The sequence below is a fragment of the Carlito syrichta genome, unplaced genomic scaffold, assembly GCF_000164805.1.
Source record: "Carlito syrichta isolate Samal-C Ts95f unplaced genomic scaffold, Tarsius_syrichta-2.0.1 Scaffold311911, whole genome shotgun sequence".
In the NCBI taxonomy this organism is placed as follows: Eukaryota; Metazoa; Chordata; class Mammalia; order Primates; family Tarsiidae; genus Carlito; species Carlito syrichta.
The window spans coordinates 817,569-833,250 of record NW_007256007.1 but is presented as its reverse complement, the minus strand read 5'-3'; the positions used below and the strand labels follow the sequence as shown (position 1 = coordinate 833,250).

The 15,682-nt window shown below is 38.9% G+C and overlaps 1 pseudogene; it reads right to left on the bottom strand.

Annotated features, from left to right (window-relative positions):
- Positions 1 to 2,512: 2,512 nt before the first annotated feature.
- Positions 2,513 to 2,918, bottom strand: LOC103271811 (annotated as a pseudogene).
- Positions 2,919 to 15,682: the final 12,764 nt, after the last annotated feature.

Sequence of the window (15,682 nt, the reverse complement as noted above, 5' to 3'; positions counted from 1 at the left end):
AAAAAAGAAAAATCGGCCTGGTGCGGTGGCTCAAGGCTGTAATCCCAGCACTTTAGGAGGCCAAGGCGAGAGGATTGCCTGAGACCAGGGGTTAGAGACCAGCCTGGGCAATTTGGTGAGACCTCCTCTCTACAATAAATCAAAAAAATTAGCCAGGCATGGTGGCTCGCACCTGTAATTCCAGCTACTTGGAAGGATGAGGCGGAAGGATTGTCTGAGCCCAGCAGGTCAAGGCTGCAGTGGCCGTGAGCATGCCACTGCACTCCAGCCTGGGCGACAGAGCGAGACTCTGACTCAAAAAAGAAAAAAATAAAAGAAAAATCATTCCTACTTCACAGGACATACAAAAACAGGTGGTAGACTGGATTTGGACCAGTCCCTAATTGAAAGTTAAGCCTAAGATATCTAAAGTATAAATAATAATTAAAATAGCATACAGTTTTGCCACTTGCTAACTGCCAGGTGCTATGACAAGTATACTTTGCTGTATTTTATTTATTTATTTTTTGGTGAGTTGGAGTCTCACTCCATCACCCAGACTAGAGTGCAGTGGCACACTCATGGCCTCCCCAGCGTCGATCTGCTGGGCTCCAGTGATCCTTCCACCTCAGTCTTCCAAGTAACCAAAACTACAGGTGCGCACTACCACACCCGGCTAAATTTTTGATTTATTGTAGAGACAAGGTTTCACCAATTTGCCTGGGCTGGTCTCGAACCTGCAAGCTCAGGCAATCCACTTGCCTTGGCCTCCCAAAGTGCTGGGATTACAGGCTAAGCAACCGAGCCCAGTCTGCTGTATTATTATAGCAAGCTAATTTTCCAAGAATTGCAGCTAATTTTCTGAGAATTGAGTATAATAATCGGTAGTGTAGCCCTGGAGAACATCATTCAATATGTCTATATCCAGAAAGAAAATATTTCTTGAACTACCTTCCCTAGGTATCTCCTCTCAATCTCACCAAATGCCAAGCAAAAAGGGATCATTGAGTCCAATACTGCCACTTTGTAAAAACAAAAGCAAAAACCAAAACTCCTGTAGTTACATTACAGAAAATGCACTCAAACATAGCAGACAACCTGCCACCTCTTGTGACCCCATTTACCACTTCCCCTCACCCCCAGTGGTCCTCCAACTTCCGGCTTCTGGTTGCAAATTAGCAAAAAGGCTCACAAAAAACCAGGTGGCCTTGGATCACCAGCACATCCTGCCCAACAAGCAACATTTGGCTAGGAGTGACTCCCTGCAAGGGATATGCAAATTTAACAGGCCTCTGGGCAGGAAGTACTGCCCTGTTTATTGATGAAAAACCATTTGCCAGAGTAAGAGCTCTTTGGGGACCTTTGAAGACGTTTGGCAAGTCCCAGTCCCGAAGGCTACTGTATGCTAAGGAAGAACCTGTGAGCCTCTAAAAACTGAGCAGCTAAAAGGTTACCTCCCCAGAATCTTATTAAGGGAGGAAAGTGAAAAGTTCTCTATCCCAAAAGAATGCAAAAGAGTAAGCTACCATGCCTTTTTTTTTTTCTTATAAAAAAGATGATCCTTCTCTAGGAGTAAGTCACACCCCTTGCCCTGTCCCTGTAACTTCTCTTTTGGAGCAATATGCACAACAGTAATTAGGTATTTATGTGTTTTTTATGCCCACAAATCTTCAAGTTCTGCAAGTATATTTGCTGTGATATACTAACACAGTGCCAGGAACATGATAATACCTTGACCACATGAGATATCACTTCTACCTATTAGGACAATCAAAAGAAACAGAAAATAACAAGAATTAGTGAGGATGTGAAGAAACTGGAACCCTTGTGCACTGCTGGTGAGAATGTCAAATGGTGCAGCTGCTACAGAAATCAATATGGCAGTTCCCCCAAAAAATAAAAATAGAATCGAAAGCAGGGTTTCAGAGGGATATTTGTGCACTCATGTTCACAGCAGCATTAGGTCCATGGTCACAACAGCCAAAAAGTGGAACCAAGCCATATGTCCATTGATGGATGAATGGGTAAATGAAAACCCTGAATGTGGTACACCCACACAATGCCGTATTATTCAGCTTTAAAAGGAAAGGAAATTCTGACATGCTACAACATGGATGAACCTTGAAGATTATTCTTAGGTGATATAGCTGGTTATAAAAAGACAAAGAATGTATATTTTTCCTACATGAGGTATCTAGAGTAGTTAAACTCATGGAAACAAACAGTATAATGGCTGTTGCCAGGAGCTGATGGAAGGGGAAATTGTTCTTTAATGGGTGCAGAGTTTCAGTTTTGCGTGATGAAGAAGTTCTGGAGATTTCTTGTACAACAAAGTGAATATACTCAACACAACTGAACTGTACACTTAAAAATGGTTACAAGGGTTAATTTATGTTATGCATATTCTACCACAATTTTTTATGATTCAAAAATAAGTAACTGAATCAGTTAAGCTGGGGAGACTTTGTTGTGTTGTTGTTGTTGTTGTCATTGTTGTTGTTGTCATGGCAGGTTTATTGAAAATATTACATCATCACAGAAAGACGCAAACAGTTCCACATGGCATTTTGAAGTTCATCCCCACCGTAGGCTGAGTGACCTGCAGGTTGGACAGACTGCCAAAGTCCAAAAGCTTCAGCATTTCCTTAGTGTCAGGATCTACTTCAGTGATCTCCTGGTCCAGGGCTGAGGCCCCCAGAACATAATTGTCCCTCCTTTCTCTCTCCTTCTCCTGCCACTTGATGGAGATGCCTCTCACCAGGCCCCTCTGGATCCACTTCATCAGATGCCTGACATATGCTGGCTTCTTGCTGGGAATAATGGCAATCTCCTCACACACGCACTTGTTCATGTGGAAGTCGTTGCCCAGGCGCGTGTAGTATTTCTCAATGATGACCCGGGTCATCTTCTTCACGGTTTTGGTTCGAACACGGCCCATGTTGGCGGGTCCTTGGTAAAAGAGGTGAGACTTTTAACTACGTAGAACAAAACCAAATCCAAACCTGCTTAAGCAAAAAGGGAAATTCACTGGCTCAAATAACCAAAAAAAAGAAAAAAAGAAAGAAAGAAATTACAAGTAAGCAGTCAGCATATATGCTACCAGTAACAAGCCCATTGAGAATGAAACCATTTTTTCAAAATATGGAGTGAAAATAACTGTCACACTAGTATTGGGTACTCAGAAAAACCATCTTTCAATGTTTAAAGACATTTTTTTAAAAACAAAAATTAGAACAGTTTATTACTAACAGACCCCTCTGATACAACTTAGATGTATTTCAAAAAGAATACAAATTATCCCTGTTGGTGGGAGTGTAAACAAGTACAACCTCTTTGGAAAACAGTGTGGTGATTCCCAAAAGATCTAAAAATCGACCTTCCATATGACCCAGCAATCCCTCTTCTGGGAATATATATGGAGAAACTCACATCGCTCTATAAAAAAGATACCTGCACAGACATGTTTATTGCAGCATTATTCACAATTGTAAAAACATGGAACCAACCATGTTGCCCATGGAAAGTGTACTGGATAAAGAAAACGTGGTACAGGCAACCCCCTTGGGTCCCCTCCTACTGTGGGAGATTTCCTGTCCTCTCAATAACTCCTGCTTTAAAAAAAAGAAAAGAAAAGAAAATGTGGTACATATACATAATGGAATATTATGCAGTCATAAAGAAAAACAAAATCATGGACTTTACAGCAACTTGAATGGCTTTAGAGTTTATGATACTCAGTGATTTATCACAAAGATCTGAGTACTACTACATGTACTCACTCATAAGCAGACCCTGAACATACATCATAATTCTACAAGAAAGGAATTGGCAGTAGTGGGACAATACCAGGGGAGGGAGGGGCACATAACATCAATGAGGGTGTACAAACTTTACCTGTACAATGACCACATATGCACTTAACCCTGAATTGTACCCCACATGTTTAGAATTCAAAAAATGAAGCCGGGCTCTGTGGCTCAGCCTGTAATCCTGTGCTTTGGGAGGCTGAGGTAAGTGGATTGCCTGAGCCCACGGGTTCGAGACCTGCCTAGGCAACTTGGCGAGACCTCATCTCTACAATAAATAAAAAAATTAGCTGGGCTCGGTGGCTCAGCCTGTAATCCCGCATCTTTGGGAGGCTGAGGTGAGTGGATTGCCTGAGCCCATGGGTTCGAGACCCGCCTGGGCAGCAAGACCTCATCTCTACGATAAATAAATAAAAAAAAAATCAGGACGTGGTAGCACATGCCTGTAATTCCGGCTACTTGGAAGGCTGAGGCAGAAGGATCGCCAGAGCCCAGCAGGTCGAGGTTGCGGTGGCCGGGAGCGGCCATTGCACTCCAGTCTGGGTGACATAGTGAGATTCCAACTCAAAAAAAAAAATTCAGCTGGGTGTGGTAGCGCATGCCTGTAATTCCAGCTACTTGGAAGGCTGAGGCGGAAGGATCGCTGGAGCCCAGCAGGTCGAGGGTGCAGTGACCGGGAGCAGCCACTGCACTCCAGTCTGGGCGACAGAGTGAGACTCCAACTCAAAAAAAAAAAAAAAAAAATGATCCCATGAAGAAAATCTGAAATATAAGAGGGAACGATACCAAAAACATTAATAAACAGGTAAATATAAACAAATGTTACCTATAAAAGTAATAAACACAATAATAATACTTTGATTGTGGGGTATAAAAATAGACTTTTTTTTAAAGCTGTGGGGTACAGTTCGGAGTTAGGTGTACAAATGGTCATTGTGTAGGTAAAGTTTTGGTCTCACCTTGGTTCCCACTTCACCTGGTTTGAGATCAGTTACCTTTATTGATGAGGTGTTCAGGGTCCGCTTATGAGTGAGAACATGTGATGCTCAGTTCTTTGTTTCTGTGATAGAGCACTCAGTATTATAGATTCTGAGTCCATCCAAGTTGCTGTGAAGTTCATAATTTTGTCCTTTATGGCTGTGTAATATTCCATCGTGTATATGTACCATTTTTTTAAATCCAGTCCTCTTTTGATGGATAGCACAGTTGGTTCCATGTTTTTGCTATTGTGAGTAATGCTGCAATAAATATGCGTGTGCAGGTATCTTTTTCATAATAGACTTAAAATATTGAAAAGCAAAATTTTATACTAAAGAGGTTTGTTGTACAACATGACTGTAGTTAATAACAGTGTGTTCTTTAGAGTAAGTTTGAAGTGTTCTCGTCACAAAAAAATAAGAATATAAGGTAATGTATATTTTAATTAGTTATGTTTGGCCATCCCACATTGTACACATATTTAAAACAACATGTTATACATAATAAATATGTAGTTTTTCTTGTCTAAATAAAGTTTTTAAATTATATATAAGTAGGAAAAGATTGATCAAAGTTAAATCATTCTAACATTGTTCAGGTGAAAAATATTAACTTAGATTTCTTAAAGTATCTGTAATATTGCAAGGGTAAAATAATCAAAATAATATGTATAATTTCCAAATTCTAAAGGGAAAAATTATAAAAAGAAAATTTTTTTAATCTAAAAGTAGGCAAAAAAAAAGTATGGGGAAAAAGCATAGAATAAAAACATGAAACAGAAAGATCAAAATAAGAAATTAATTCAAGTATATCAGTCATCAAAAAATTATAAACAGACTAAGCTTATTAATTAAAAATAGAATTTTTTTTTAAATCAGCTATAGGTTATTTTAATTTTAAAAAAAGAAAGAACGAAAGCAAGAGGACCAAAAAGGTTGAAACAAAACGTTAGAACAAGATATATTAGAAAAACACTAACCAAAAGAGAACCAAAGAAACTCTATTAGTATCGGACAAGGCTGGGCACGGTGGCTCACATCTGTAATCCCAGCACTTTGGAAGGCCAAGGTGGAAGGATCGCTTGAGCTCAGGAGTTTAAGGTTAACCTGGGCAACACAGTGAGATCCTATCTCTACAAAAAATAAAAATAAACTCTTTAATGTAAATTACTGCATTATCAGATTAAGGAAAAAAAGTATTTGATAGAATTCAATGCCCATTCATAAGTTTTTAAAGGCAAAAACAGCAAACTAAGAATAGAAGAAAAAAATATTTAACTTTACAAATGTATCTACTGAAAACCTATAGCATAAATCATAATTGGAAGTGAAATTTAGAAGTCTTTCCTTTCAAGGAGAGAACAAGAGAAGTATACTCACTCGCACTTCTATTCAACATTGTACTGAATACTATGAGATAAATTAAACAAAAGTGAAAAGATTGAAATATGGCAACAAAATTAATTATTTGCAACTGATGTGACTGTCCACATAGAAACCCCAAAGACTTTATAAGTTGTTAAAATGAATTAGATAATTGAGCAAGGTAATTGAATATAATATTGATATAAAAATTATCTGCATTTTCTATATCAACAATAATAATACTTAAAATACTTAATAATGATACCAAAAAATTGATATCCAGAGATGTAATTATTGAAATTCAGGGACTCGACTCAAAGAGAAAATTATACAACTGTCTTGAAAGATATTACAGAAGACATATTTAGACAAAGAGAGTTATTTCTCCCCAAAATTGATTATATGAATATTCAAGCAATTTTAAACATTCCAATATGGTTTTCTGTGGAACTTGAAAAACTATTTCCAAAAGAGAAAAGGGCTAAAAAGAGCTAAAACATTTTTGGAAAAGAAAAAGAACAAGAAATCAAGACTTACCTTATAAAGCTATAGCAATCAAGATAGTACCTTACTGGTGCACAAAATAGGAAATAGTTGAACAAAGCAGAGTCTAGAGTCCAGATATAATACTAGATATATGACAAAAGCAATACCACAGATCACTAGGGAAAGTTTACCACTATTCTATAAAATGATGCTGGGACAATTGGCTAACCATAAGGAAAAAAAATGAAATTGCGTCCCTACCTCACACTATTTTTGAAAATCAACTCTAAATATATTAAAGACTTAATGTGGAAATAAAAGTTTAAATTTTCAGAAGAAAATGTGAGAGAATACCTGTATGACCTCAAGATAGAAAAGGATTTCTAAACAAAGTATTAGAAAGGAAAATTAAGTTCTGTGCTCAGATGTATTTGACAGTATTACAAATTTTCATTTATAGCGTCATACACAGGAGGCTTGACTTCTGATGGAACAGCCTATATCAGAATATTCCTGGTAAGAACAATTAGAAAAGATGAATAAAATACCAAAAAAAATTCTACTGGAAGGCATTGCAATGATACCAAAGCCAGGATTTAAGAGGTTCATGTTCTTTGGAGAAGGGAAACCCACTGAGGTTAGCCTGACATTCTGTGCCCCCTTTGCTAATTTGTCAGTAGCACCAAGCCAAGAAAGTGGACATAAGTTGAGAAGCTTAGCAAAGCTTTTGGCAGTTTCAGTAGGACTGGAGAAGCAAAAATAAGAGCCCAGGGTTTGACAAGGAGAAAAGACACAGGCAAACACACCCAGACCTTTATTTAGATTACCAAAAGGGCTACACCTTAAGAGTGAGGACAAATCGGAAATGAGCAACCCTGGTGAAGACTGAACCAGAGCTGGCTCATACCAATTTATGGGAACCAATTGTTAAATTTACAAGATTTCTGTGAGCCACTTGTGAAATACAGCCATTATTTAAAATTAAATATATGAACTTACAGTTAAATAAATTATATTTAAAACAAATATAATGCTCAATACTTTCTAATTATCTTATAACATTGTATTATTTTTTATGCCTTTGGGGTTATTTTTGTATTGTATCTGTACAGTGCAAATACTGTATAATGGAGTGTGCTTACCACACATCTCTTTTCAACTTCACACTTGGTGACATCAGACTGGAGCAAATACACCACAGAAATTGGCAGCACTACAAATCAGACCTTGATTAACTGTTTTGTTGATTGTCTAGATGAGGGGCCGGCAAACTTTTTCTGTAAAGGGGCAGGTAATAAAGATCTTCAGTTTTGTAAGCCATACAGTCTTGTCACTTCTATACAACTCTGTCATTGCAGTATAAAAGCAGGCATAAACAATATATAAACAAATGATCTGGATTTTTTAAAGTAATGCATAAAATATTAACAATACAGATGAAACTTAAAAGTAGTCATATTATGAATAACAAAAAGAGGAAATTTTCTTTCAATATTTGAAATTTTATCCAATTTAGCAAAAAAAGTTGCTCATATCATTGACAAATAAGTAATATTCCCACGTCTTCATTGTTTCATTTTTGCCTTTCTCATTAATCTAAACAAAAATATCAGCTAAAATTCATGTTAAAACTACACTTATTCATCAGTGGAACCATGAGTTGGCTAAAGATACAAGAATTTGGCAAAAATCAATAAGAGAATCCTGTGAGAATTGGATATTTGAAGTTTACAATAAAGAATATTGTGTTTTTTGATTTGTAAATGGAATTTATACATTTTATATATCAGAAAATGCATAATAAATACATATGTAATTTATAATATGTCTGTATATATGTGTATATACATATATAACAATATTATTATTATATATTAACTCACTTCAACTAAATGATATAGATAGATTAAAATTGAAAGGATAAAAATGATATACCATGCAAACATTAATTTTTAAAAAGTAGAAGTGACTACATCAACATCAGTAAAATAGACTTCAGAACAAAGAAAATTACTATCAGCATCACATAATGATAAAAGGACTCATTCACCAGGAAGGCATAACAATAATAAATATGTACGCACCAAACAGCAGAGCCTCCAAAGACATGAGATGAGAAATTTAAAAATCCACGATTAGAGTTGGGACTTCAACATGCCTCTCTCTGCAACCAATAGAACTACTAGAAAGAAAATCAACAAGAATGTAAAAGATCTGAAAAATACAGTCAACCAACAGGATCTAACTGACATATAGAATACAATCCAACAAAAATAGGATACACTTTGTGTGTGTGTGTGTGTGTGTGTGTGTGTGTGTGTGGCCCTGAAACATTAACAAAGATAGATCATATCCTGACCCATAAAACAAACCTCAACAGAATTTTATAAATTAAAATTGTAAAAATAGTAAAGAGCATGAAAGATAGGAATAAGCTGAGGAATGGTTCCAGATTGAAGCAGAGTGAAGACAACAAATGATAACAAAATGCAATGCATGTTCCTAGATGGGATTATGAACCCCTGTAGGCAAAATCTGAACAGGGTCTGTAGACGAGATGGCAGTGTTATATCAAGGTGGGTTTCCTTACTTGAAAGGTTACATGATGGCTATGTATGAAAGTGTTCTTGTTTGGAGGAAATGTGCACTGGAGAATGTAGAGATTAGCATATCAAATAGTTCAGAAATATTAATAATAATGGATTCACACACAAACACATACAGACATATATAGAAATAAAAGAAAGAGGACAGTAACTCAATGAACTGAAATGTTAAAAGTTGGGAATCTAAGGGAGGTATGAATGTTATTTCCATTGCTCTTCCAACTTTTCTATAAGTTTGAAATTATTTCAAAATAAGTTATATAAAAGCAATGAAAGTGAAATATACATATACTCAGACAACAAAAACCAAAAGAATCTATTTCCGGACACCTACAAGCAACAAGCAACATGAAGGAGACTCTTTGGGCAGAGACTACTGGAGAGACAAACAGATCAACAAATGGAATATATGCACTGATATTGGACATTCAATTGATGACATACTATTCATGGTGCTAGATTAATTAGATTTCCACATAGGAAAAAAGACTCTTGACTCCTATCTCACCTCATATACTCATGGACTATTTTCTTATTCTTTTATTTTTCTTGAGTTGGAGTCTCACTCCGTAGCCCAGACTGGAGTGCAGTGGCACACTCATGGCCACCCCAGCGTCGACCTGCTGGACTCCGGCAATCCTTCTGCCTTGGCCTTCCAAGTAATCGGAACTACAGACAGGTACTACCACACTCGGCTAATTTTCGATTTACTGTAAAGAAGAGGTCCTGCCAAGTTAAGCAGGCTGGTCTCGAACCGCGGGCTCAGACAATCCACTCCCCTTGGCCTTCCAAAGTGCTGGGATTACAGGCTGAACCGCCGAGCCCAGTCTCCTATTCTATTTTCACAAAGGACTATGAGATTTAGACTCACAGATAACACAGCAGAATTAAGAAACTGCATCTTTGACATGGAAATCAGGGTTTCAGAGTAAAGACCAGCAACAATGAGATATCCCAAAATGGCTCCACAGAGAGGCAGCAGGCATCAATAGCAGAGTATGGGAGTTCAAAGGTACAAATAGGAAATCTGAGATCGTGACTGCAGCTGACAACCTGTCCACAAGCATGCACGACAGGGACTGCCACACAACAGAATCCCTTGCAGTAGGGTGGAGTTTCCGGGTGAGCAGATAAAGACAAGGGCCAGTTAACAAATACTGCTAAAGTGACTTCAACTGAACACAAAGAAACAAACCTATGTGCTCCTCATTGGTACAAATTAGGTTTTCTCTACTTCCACATTCACAATGCCCAGCGTAAAGTAGGTGTATTTGTCAGCTAGGGCAGCCATAACAGTGTACCACAGACTGGGTGGCTTACACAACAGAATTTTTTTTTTCCCCACAGTACTGGAGTGTAAAAGTCCACAATCAGCCAGGCTCAGTGGCTCAGCCTGTAATCCTGCGCCTTTGGGAGGCTGAGGTGAGTGGACTGCCTGAGGCCGCGGGTTTGAGACCCGCCTGAGCAAACTTGGCGAGACCTCATCTCTACAATAAATAAAAAATCAGCCAGGCGTGGTAGTGCACGCCTGTAATTCTGGCTACTCAGAAGGCTGAAGTGGAAGGATCGCCGGAGCCCAGCAGGTCGAGGCTGCGGTAGCTGGGAGCGGCCACTGCACCCCAGTCTGGACAACGGAGTGAAACTCCAACTCAAAAAAAAAAGTCCACAATCAAGTATCAGCAAAGTTGGTTTCTTCTGAGGCCTCTCTCTTTGTCTGCCAAATGGCAGTCTTCTCCCCGTATCTTCAGGTGATCTTTCATCTATACGTGACTGTGTCCTAATCTCTTCTTATAAGAACTCCAATCATACTAGATTAGGACCCACCCTCACTAAACTCATCTGAATTTAATTCCCTCTTTAAGGACCCTCTCTCCAAATATAGTCATTCTGGGGTATAGGGATTAGGACTCCAATGTATGAATTGGAGGGTAGATAAAATCAGCCCATAACAATTCGCATTTGATGACTCTAGGCTAAATAAATAAGTGAATGAGTGAGTGAATGGTTGAAGCCACCATTACAACACGTCTTTTGTGAAGGAAGATTTCAATCCCAGATGCCCGAGTTGAAAGCATGTGGAAATTTACGATTGTCCAACTCCTCCCTTTCAACCAACAAAGCGGTGTAGACTACAGTCATTCCCAGGGGGACACCAGGGAGCCAAGATAAGTGCTATTACAATCTACTTGTTATTGCTACCACTCTGATATCTTCCACTTTTTTAGTGCTAAACATTGAAGCCAATTTTCCAAGTGCCAAGGAGGCTTTGTGGGTCAAACTCAATCACCTTTTGAAAGTAGCTCTTACTGATCCCCAAATCTAAAGAAGGCATTTAAGTGCAGACAACTGTCACCCTGAGGAAGGCTTTTATAGTTAGGATATGTGGTGGGAAAAGAGTTTTTTATCTAGTCTAAGGCCTATTGCCATTTATTCCCAATTTTCCAAGTCAATACAACCATTATGGCCAGAATCCTGATTTCAAATATGTAGTTCCCTTGTCTTCATACATGTATGTCCTTGCCCAAGTGTTGGCAACTAAGGAAATGGTAGCAAAAAGCCTAGATACCAGAATATCAAGCCTAGTCCTAATCTCTAAAGATATCACCTATAAAAATGATGCTTAGAAGTTAATCATCTCAATGGCTCCATCAAGTCCTAAGATTACATCCTTGTTTTCTAATTTAAAAAATTATGGCCGGGCTCGGTGGCTCAGCCTGTAATCCCACGCCTTTTGGAGGCTGAGGTGAGTGGATTGCCTGAGCCCACAGGTTCGAGACCCACCTGGGCAGCGAGACCTCATCTCTACAATAAATCAAAAAATCAGCCGGGCATGGGAGCGCATGCCTGTAATTCCGGCTACTCGGAAGGTTGAGGCGGAAGGATTGCCGGAGCCCAGCAGGTCGAGGCTGCGGTGGCCGGGAACGGCCACTGCACTCCAGTCTGGGCGACAGAGTGAGACTCCAACTCAAAAAAAAAAAAAAAAACTTTATGGCTTTGACATCCATGTGTTGTTTTATTTGTCCATTCATATAGTCAATAGTTAGTGAGCGTTTACTATATGCCTGGCATGTCATGTAACCGTAAAACAAGGTTTCTGCTTTTATGAAGATTTCATATTAGTGAAGGAGACAGATGCTAAGTAAATAATAATGGTGATGTTAATGATAATGAAAATGATGATGGTTGAAAAAGATTATTTCAAAGAGTATTAAGTACATAGGTAGGAGATGATGTGATATTGACTCAGGGGCTACATTAGCTCAGGTGCTAAGAGGAGTCTTATCTGAGGAGGAAACATGGGAGCTGAGGCTTGCATGTCAAGAAGGAGCCAACTATGTGAAGATCAGAGGGATAGTATTCCAGATGGAGGAAACAGCACTCACTGGGTAAGAATAAGAGTATTTGGGGGATGGGGGAGGCCAGTGTTACTCCCAGTATCAAAAGTTCAATAAGTATCTAGCCTACCATGGTCTGTTTCATGGTTTAAGCTGAATTCTCCCAAGTGTTTGAGAAATTTGTAAAGGACATTCATATTCATTCTTGTTAACAAATAACTGCATCTCCATTATTCCTGTCATGAATTTAGATTTTGATCACAATTACTTTCAAGTTTTCACCCTCTAACCTGAAGTATCCCAGTGGTTTATCTCTTGCCACTTCAAGTCCTACCTAATAATCACTGAGTACTTATCATGCACCAGGCACTCTGATGAGCATTTCACATGCATTCTTTCCTTTAATCATCACAGAAACCCCATTTTATAGGAAAGAAAACAGAGCCTTTCAGAGCCTGGGCAACTTGTCGAGGGTCACCCAATCAAGAAGTAGGGAAACAGGGATTCCACTCATCCAGGCATATGTCCTGCCACTTTCAGCTGCACTACAATGGCTACCATTATTTCCCACATGATGTTTGTGATCTTTGACCTAAATCAGTTCCCAAAGTCATGGAGGATCTCAGGGAGTCCTCAGGCCCTTCTAAGTTACCTTACAGTTCTGCTAATTTACTGTTTCCAAAAGCCATTTGGGATCAGGCCCAGATTGGCTCCATCTGAGTCTCAAGGGAGGATTTTAATAAACAAAAGTCCCAGAATTAGAACCCGAAGCTAAAAATACATCTGCCTCTTTTGGAAAGCTCCCCCAGGTGATTCTGACGAGGAGCCAAGAAGAAGATTGACCCATCCAACCCAGCCTCCCTAACCTATGTAGCGTTACAGTCATCCATTCATTTCCCCTCCGGGGATCTTTCAGAGACCAGGAGTTCATTACATTCCAAGTTTAGTCCTAATATTGGAAACTTCTTTCTTTGTGGCCTGAACTCTGCTCTTCCCAAACTTTGGCTGCCTGAAGAAACAGAAGCTATCCAATGCCATATGGTTGAAAATTCTTATAGCTATAAACAATTTCACACCCCATTTCCTGAAACTGTGATGCTTTGTTTTGGTTTTTATAAGGAAAACAAACAAATAGAGCACCCCAGAGTACAAATCATAAAACAGAAGCAACAAGCATGTGTTTTTCCTCGTTATATTCATTTTGCAGAAAAGATCACAGGGACAGAAAGAAGAGAGATATGGAAGAGAAGATGCAGAAGGAGCCAGCTGATGGCAATAAAAAGAGAAAAGAAGAAGAATGGGTTAAATATGAGTTCTGTGGCTCTGACTTTGAAAAACCCCCTTTCAGTCTTACTCAAAAGAACAACAGAGAGAGTCATGTCTTAGCAGGAGCATGTTGAACCTTCATTGGCCAACAAGATGCAGGAAAGTTTTAATTCTTAATGCTCGAAAATTCCCCAGGAGCCCAAGAAGAGCTTTCTTGGTGAATTGTGATAGAAAGCCCACTCCTTCATGTATAATTGAAGACATTTAGAATGGCATTACAACCCTTCCTGCTTATACACGGAACTGCCTCCAAACTCCGGCTAATGTGCAGCGCTCCCAGGAAGCTCTCTTAAGCAATTAAAAATGGTTAATTCTGCTGCCAAGCAAGAATCTGAGCTCATCCCGGCCTCTGTGTAGATCACCACAACACACTTAGGAGTTATTCACCAGTGTGCTCATTTGTCAAACTTTCCTCAAATTGCACTTGCTAAATATGTAAACGAGTCTCATTATTTTTTTCTCCAAAATAACACAAATAACAAAATGATTGTTTTTTGACAAGCGTTTCCTTTTCATTTATCCAGTTGGTTTCTAATTTGCCAAGTGTAGGAAGTAAAACTGTATTTTGTGTGGTCTCTACCCCTCGGGAACAATTTGCTTCTGTAAGTTTAATGCCAGACTCCCCATCTGCCACATAGGCGACCTAATTTAACTCATAGTAAATATTGCACTGGAGTGTTATTTTGCATTACAACTGTGATACACAGAGTCTTTAAAAATTTGAGGGGAGGGACTGTGGGGGGAACCCAATATTAGGTTGTGTGGTTTAGAACAATGTTATTCAATGTGCGGTCTATAGACCAGCAGCACTTGAGAGTTTGTAGAAATGCAAAACACAGCTTTAGAGCAGTAATGCCCAACTGGAGTGACTTTACAATGCCCTCCCCTCCCCGCCCCCCACAGGGAACATTAGCAATGTCTGGAGACATGAGACATGTCACATGTCACAACTGGCCATGGGGGTGCTACCAACATGCAGTGGGTAGAGTCCAGGATCCTACAATATCCAGGGCAACCCCCCCCACAACAAAAAATTCTCCTGACCAAACATGTCAACAGTTCTGTGGTTGAGAGACCCTGATTTAGAGGAAAGTGAATTTGAAGAGAGGGCTAGGAGTAGGGAGAGTAAAAATAAATTATTTCAACCTGGTAAATAATAGAGGAGGAAAAAAAACAAATGAAAACATTGGCATGAGAGTCATGGAAAGTGGATTGTGATTATGAGGTCGTATACCCTTAGAGAAGTCACTTACCCTCTCTTGATTTCATTTTACATCTATAAAATGAAGGGGGGGGAAATGAAAACTAAGCCAAAGGAATGGAATGACTATAAGGTTCTTTTCAGGATAGATGCAGTATTTCCCAAACATGAGTAATCACTACGTTTGCCATGTCTAAGTGCCATCTTTGCTACTTAAGGTTTCACTTTAATAAACATATGTTGTACATCTAAATGTATGTTAAAAGGAAATTTTATGTCACTACAATTAGTTTAAAGCCATTCCTACTTGCCAAAACTGATAGTAAACATGATTAAAACAAATCAATGTTATTAAATTCTAGCTAGATACCATGGTATTGTCAAGACTTTGAGCCTGAGGTCGGCCCTCTCTTAATCAAATGAAAGTATTTTTTTTTAAGATGTAGGGGTACAAGCCAGGCTCGGTGGCTCAGCCTGTAATCCCGAGCCTTTGAGAGGCTGAAGTGAGTGGAATGCCTGAGCCCACAGGTTTGAGACCCACCTGGGCAACTTGACGAGACCTCATCTCTACAATAAATCAAAAATGAGCCAGGCATGGTAG